Below are 7,908 nucleotides of genomic sequence, written 5' to 3' on the forward strand. Positions count from 1 at the left end.
TAGCATCCTCCATTGTTGATGGCGTTGAGCTTCCCCATCTCCTTCAATATCTCGCTGCCTCGACCTCCTGCTGTACCTAGCCTAATGTGCTCTCAACAAAAAATGAAACAACACACTGGCCTTGGTTTTACAATAAAGAGACATAACGAGGATCGAACCAAAAATGACGAAAGCGCAGAGGGTGGCCTGAACGAGCTGCTGCAGAAGAATGCATTTATTTACAGTGGGAAGAGACCAAATTGCGAAGCTCCTCTGCCCTGCGGAAATGCATGCGACAACGATCCAACAGTGACAACACATACCATCCAGTACACAACTCCACTTGTAGCTTTATCATATATAAAATAAAAATAAAGTATAACACTCTGTAGTGTTGTCAGTGTGGTTAGTGGTCAGCGTTTTAATTTTTTTTATTATATGGACTATGGGAAAGAAAATCTTACAACAAAGATACCCACATCTAGCGATACTAATCATCATCTTAGCCAGGAGTATCTTTAGCTTTTACCTTTCTTAATTACCTTAAATTTACAACTATTACTATAAAATTTCAAAATAGATCTAGATTCTTTTAATTATGCTGAAATCAAATGAACCTACCTTTTAATTGGCTAGAAAATACATAGTTAAACCATATCACATTACATAGATATTTTTTCTTGTCTGATAATTGAGTTAAATTGAGATGAAGGTTTTTCTAAATAGATATATATATATGTTCTCTCTCATCATTAATATTAAGGGAAATAATTTCCACATATTTGTGATACCCAATGACTAGTTTGTGCACTTTTCTATAAGAAGGTTTGAATGGTGAATGGTCTAGAAAGCCCCACGTTAGTGAAATCTGGTTTTGGGTTTTTGCTTTCTTATAGTTTAAAGACTTATTCATAGCTTTATGGACGTCTAGAAAGCTCCACGTTGTTGAAATTTGGTTGTGGGTTTTTGCTTTCTTAAAGTTTTGAGACTTATTCATAGTTTTATGGATTGTCAAACAAATTTTGATTATGGTATATTGTTATTATTGATTTTAAAAGATTTCTTTATATTTGATAATTAGTTTATTATTATTATCTTTATTTTATATTAAAATATTTTTACCTAAACAAATACTATTCATCCGGCCAATAAAAATTATCAATTTTCATCTTTTTCATCAAACCATTTTTAACCACGGAACTTGCACATTCTATACTCCAGTGTTTGAGTTGTCCAAGGAAAAATTAGCTTGTCCTACATGCTCCATCATCTCACCGGACTCCCCAGCCTCCATGAGAGGAAGCAAATAGACCAATTGGGCATTTTCCCCTCTTCCTGGGCTTCAGTGAAATGGAATTCTGTGCTGAATACTCTGAACAGCAGATACTCTATGAATTTCTCTCTTCTTTGCAATCTGAGCACGTCCGACCAATATTTCGCTTATGTCGTTGGTACATTGTCCCTGCTTGCCTTGCCCTCAGTTTCTAATTAGTTATCTGAGAGAGAGTAGAAGAAAAGGGCAGACAACATTGGTGAAAGAGCGACAATAGCGACCTGGGTTTGAGGCAGCATGAATAGGTCGTAACCGCTAGCAGTTAAATCTGTGCTTGTTGAATCCCATGCCTCAGGTTTGGTGATTGTTTACACACTCTAACCAGTGGAATTAATCGTGATGGATAGTCAGTGATGTATATCTTAAGTGGTTGGGACGGTTTAATTATAACTTCCCCACCAGGGTTCTAGTGGCAAGACATGATTATGTTGAAAAATCTTGAAAAATATTGTCAGAACAAAGTCTACTGTTGAATACATGCACATAGGGTCTACGAAACTCTCTAATGCAAACACCATGAGGTGAGCTCATTGCTTGCAACCTGTGCATGAACACTGAGTGTTGACAGATGTTGCCCCAGGTGTGTCACTTCTTGGCGGAAATCTGACATCATGTGTTGGAGAACGGTGTGGTACACTTCTGGCAAAGTATGTCAACACTTTGTGCTCATGCATAAGTTATGAGCAGTGGACATACCTTATATTTATATTGGAGAGCTTGACATATCTTATGTGCATGCATTCAACAGTGGGTGGATCCTATAGATGGTAAAATGATCTTCCCAAATATTATATTCTTCTAGTATACTTTGTACACTTAAAGACAATTGCTTAGATATATAAATAAAATATAAATCACAAATGACTTTAATATTGAAAAAAAAAAAATCCCTCCAATTTACTTAAATCCAAAAATTAATTTAATTTTGAATACAAATCAAATAATTTAATCAAAATATATACCAATAGATATAAAACACCCAAAAATCAGATTTCAACATATAATTTTACTCCAAGTATATAAAAATAAGTATAAAATATTATTTTGGACCTAGACATCAAACCTTTACAGAATATCCTTTACTGCCCAATGCACATTAATAATCATAAAATATTATTTTACACCTATATCAAACCTTCATATAAGATATAATTTTTTTTATTAAACATTTCACTAAAAAAAATTTCTCCCTCCCCTAACAAATTTCAAAAAAGATTACAATGCAACTTTTATTTAAATAAGCAAACACCTACGCAACAAATTCCTCCACAGAAACCCAATGATTGAACATTCGACAAAAGGAACCCAAAATTAAACAAAACAGAACAAAAATTTCCGACATTTGAATACTGACCAGCAGCCCGAAACTGAGACCAATAATGACAGTCGTCGAGATAGTAATAGCAGCAAGATCCAGATCACCCAAGTGGCCTACGAAGGCTTGTGTAACAAGGTTTGTCCCGTACGTCGTGAGACGCGTAAAAATGGCAGGGCCTGCAATCCGCCATAGTTTCTTCGACTCAACCCAAAGTCTCTTCCCCAAACCCCACTCTGCCTCACTGTCTTCCTGGAAGATTATAATACTGTCCCTTCCTTCTTCCTTCCTCTCCAGAAATGGAACTTGCAGAGTATCGTCCTCCATTCTGCGTCCGCTTCAAGTTCTAATCGCTTCCTTCAGCCGGCCGGTCAGAGAGGAGGGAAAGGAAGGAACAATGCCCTCCAAACTCAATAATATTAAGACTTGTCAATTGCAAGTTGGCTAGGTATGCAACAAATGAATATATGGGTAAAAAAATCGAGTTACATGGAGGAGAAGCCAATAATTGCTTGCCATGAAATTGACGTGCAATTGATTTATGATGTCACATTCAAGACCATATATGTGCAGTCCCTTTCAAAATTTAAGTACACTGGTCTCTGATCGACAGCCACAGCCCGAGCAGTCCCTTTCAATATTGAAGTGCGCTGGTCAATGATCCACAGCCACAGCCCTAGCTGTCCCTTTCAATATTGAAGTGCTCTGGTCACTGATCGGAAAGAGCTAATATATGGGTAAAAAAATCGAGTTACATGGAGGAGAAGCCAATAACTGCTTGCCATGAAATTGACGTGCACTTGATTTATGATGTCACATTCAAGACCATATATGTGCAGTCCCTTTCAAAATTTAAGTACACTGGTCTCTGATCGACAGCCACAGCCCGAGCAGTCCCTTTCAATATTGAAGTGCGCTGGTCAATGATCCACAGCCACAGCCCTACCTGTCCCTTTCAATATTGAAGTGCTCTGGTCACTGATCAGAAAAAACTAACCAGTCATATATTGGTTATTTAATGTTCTTAGAGCAGCACGTGACTTAAGCAAATTCGACATTAAATAATATTTGCTCGCTTCTGTATTATCAGACTAAGTGACATACTGCTTTGAAAACATTAAATACCCAATATATGACTGGTTAGCTCCAGCGAAGACTGCATGCTATTGGTGCACCTCAGCAATTCCTACGTAATAGTATACGTTACCTACCTGGTTTATCGTTTGCTTCAGCGTCAGATAGAGAAGTCATGCAATAGTATACGTAACCTACCTGGTTTATCGTTTGCTTCAGCGTTCGGAGAGAGAAGTCATGCATGTGGTAGGAGTCATTAATTGGGATACGGCTTCTCATCACAGTAAGGTTTTTAGTTTTGTTTTTTTCTTACAGTCTTCACTTTCCTCGTCAATTAAATTTCCTGGAAGCATGTGGCAGCGTGCGTTATAGTCTAACTAGATGGCCCCAGTTCTCAGTCGGTTTTGTTTTTTCCTCTCTTTTCTGCTGTATGTCTGGATTAATTTTTTCCGGCAGTGTAGTATAACTCGATGTTTCTGAAATTTTTCTGATATTTTTTTGTTTTCTTTATTTTCTTCCTGAGATATTGAATTTATTTATTGTAACGTCCCGACATAAACAAAATTTCCTCTTATCATTTCAATGATAAATTTACACACAACTTTGGAATTCACGGAAACATATTAAATTTATTTTTCAGTTTTGAAACTTCATGGTAACATATAAAATATTATGATTTATAAAGTTCTAACATGTTGTGATGCAACAGTATTACATTAAAATTTAAACTATGGTGTGATCGTGTAAATGCTCGCATTGAATGTTATTTGACGTTAATACTCGAGTTTTAACTATAGGTTGGCTGTAGGTTACCAAACCCAGTTCCCTCGAAACATCTAGAACCGTATCCTCGTTTCACCACGCTGGCACCATCACATCTCGGGTCCTGGAAAGATCTACGGTAGAACAATGGTGATGTATATTTCCAACACTATAGAAAATTTATTACGCCTTGACATGCGTCGGAGATAGGCGGATATAACACGCGCCCGGATGACTATAGAAAAAAAAAACGGCGTGTTATAAGGGGCTATCTCCGGCGCATGTCAGACGCAATAAATTTTCTATAGTGTTGGAAATAGGCATCGCCGTAGAACAATGCCTTGAGATGGCTGTCACATCAATGGACAGGGAAATTTGGGAAAGTTTCTAACGGTGGAGTGTGTGATATCTGGGTAGTCTAACAAGGTTGAAGCGTTGTTCGGAAAGTTATAGAAATTCTGGTTATATTTAGAGAAAATCTGGCAAGGATTTTTGTAAATCCAAGTTATGGTTGCTAAACTTTAAAATTTTAAGTGTTCTGGACGTTTTTGATGGTGCTGAATCCATTTTCACCATCAAAAACACGATTCAAACATTGTCTCTACAAGATTTTTTGAAATTTTTTTACTTGGATTCTAGCCACTTTTGACCCTCCGGCCAATTCCTCCGCAAAAATAAATAAATAAGCACCATTAACTCAGGGTTTTTGTTTTTGTCCCAAGTATTTGCTCACACTCTTTTTTAATCAGCGATAAAAGGAGGAAGAGGATCAAGAGCAAGGCATGGAATTTGGATTTTCTCTTCATCAATATGTTGAAAGCTCAGGTGAGTTTTCGAGTGAGGATTTTCACGTGAGATCTTCATTTCTTTTCGGTGGGATTCGATCCCTCACCCTAGTAGGCAACCCAACTTACCCACTGCTTAACTTGTGGTAAAAAAAGGCCCGGGGAATATTTTGTTCTGTTGATTAGTTGAATTATTCAGAGGCCGCTTATATCTATAGTTTCTCTTCATTAATTTGTCATATGCCCACGTTATGGACAGAACTCTCTTCAATAATGAAATTGATTTTCTTTGGCTCAATTTATGAATACAAGTGTTTGGGTACATTGTTTATGGAATTTTTAAGGATTGAGGAATTCAATTCTCTAAATATTAGCTAAAAGTTTATTACAGTGGTATCAGAGACACTATCTTGGCCAGTTGTAGGATGTTAAGAAAGGTAAAACAAAAGGGGATTACCATCAATTGGAAAGGGAAAAGGGCTAGAAATCAAGGCAAAAACGAAGATCAAGGAGAGTCAAAAGAAGAAAGGCTAATGGGTGATTACGAAAGTACTAAACTTGAAGATGCATTACAAAAGATTATCGCCACTCAAGATACAATTGTGGAACTTATGAAATTATAGATCAAATAGCCCAATGTGCAAAGTGATAATGGAGAAGGTGGTTCTCTTTCCCAAGGGGACGGTCCATCACATGAACATGTCAACACTCGAAGCAACGGTCCATCACTGAACATGCCAACATTCGGAGCAACCCTTTCAACCGACTAACCATGTCGCCATTCTTGGATAATCCCTCCAGTGAACAAGAATCTCTTTCACCAATTGCATAGACAGTTATAGCTTGGATGAAGGAATATGATATGTTGCCTCCCAATGTGAAAGCAACCTTAACCATCAATGAATATTACTTCATGAGGAGTAAACAACATAGGAAGGCAACCGCATATGGGGGCCCTCAGTCAAACAAGGATCTACAAAAGGCTGTGGGAAAGGTAAATCTTCCTTACTTTGATGGATCAACAAAGTGTTCGGCATGATCGTGGGTGTAGAAGTTGGATACATATTTCCAGCTCAATCCCATGCATGAGAGGGATGCCACTAAATACGCCACACTTCATCTTGATAGAGAAGCACATGAATGGTGGCAACACGACACTGTCACTCTAGGGCATACAAACATCATCTCTTATACATAATTCATGCAGAGATTGATAGAAAGATTTGACAGGAAGGACCGTGAGTTGTACTTCCGGGAGCTTACCCAACCCCGACAAACGAGAAGCATTAAATCATATATCACAGAATTCCAGAGGCTGGCAGTAATGGTCACTGACCTCTCAATGGCTTGGATAGTCATGTTATTCATAGAAGCGTTGTCAGAACTCTTGAATGGTTGGGTCAGAGCCTACCAACCTATGACCTTGCAGGATGCAATTAACAGAGCAAGGGATATGCAAGATGCAGTACCCAAGGCTAGATTCCTACCCAAACCAACTATTCCTCAAAATGGGAAAGAATTCAAGCAACAACAAAGGGACCAGTCAAGGAAGAGCTAGTTGGATGATGAAACCAGGAAAGACCTCAAGAGGAGAAGGCTATGTTTCTCTTGTTAGGAACCTTGGGGACCAGGGCATTGATGTACTAAGGGGAATGCCCACTATATTGAAGTATTTTCTGAAAGCGAAGACGAAGATGAGTAGCCAGAGCTAGATCAGCGAGAATCATAAGGTATGGGGGCAATATAGGACGAGACTCAGGAAGGGATTATTGCTTCTCTTACCGGGGTCCCAAGCTACCTCACTCTTCAGGTCAGGGGCACCATGCAAGGACAATAAGTGTCTGTGTTGATTGATGGTGGGGCCTCCCACAACTTCATTGATGTAGAATTTGTAGCTAGAAGAGGATTGTCGACTAAAGAATTTGGAGGATTTACAATTCTAATTCATGGAAAGAAGGAGCACAACAACATGCCATGCACTAAAATAGTCCCTAACACGAGTCTAACAACAGGGAACTACACAGTTACAATTTTTTTTTTTGTTTTGGATCACCCAAACTCTCATGTAGTATTAAGGGTCCAATGGCTATATTCGATCGGGATGCACATAGTAAACTATCAAGACTTGGAATTTTCATTCACAAGACGAGATGGTAAGATCGTGATGTTGAGAGGAATGCATGCATATCCGCCCAAGACTCTGACATCCAACAGAATGGAGGCAGACCTTCAACATGGGGATATTGTATGGGTGGTGGAGTGTCGAATCATGGAGAAGAAATCAACAAAACAACATAAGGAGTATCCCCCTGACATCATGGAATTGTTCCAAAAACACCAGAAGGTTTTCAGAGATATACCCCCTGGACGACCACTAGATAGGGGATTTGAGTACATCATTGAACTAGAGGAAGGGTCCAAGTTGTCATCACTACCCCTTACCAACATCCAAAAGCATATAAGGATGAGATAGAGAAATAAATCCAGGATTTGTTGGCATTAGGACACATTCGACCAAGCTCGAGCCCTTTTTCTTCAGCAGTAGTATTGGTCAAGAAGAAAAATGGATCCCTAAGGATGTGCATAGATTATTGGGCGCTAAACAAGATGACCATAAAAAATCGTTACCCTGTCCCCAGGATCGATGAGCTGATGGATGA

Source organism: Pinus tabuliformis, chromosome 5_1 (assembly GCF_031772625.1).
Source record: "Pinus tabuliformis cultivar Carrire ecotype Pingquan chromosome 5_1, CPIR1, whole genome shotgun sequence".
In the NCBI taxonomy this organism is placed as follows: Eukaryota; Viridiplantae; Streptophyta; class Pinopsida; order Pinales; family Pinaceae; genus Pinus; species Pinus tabuliformis.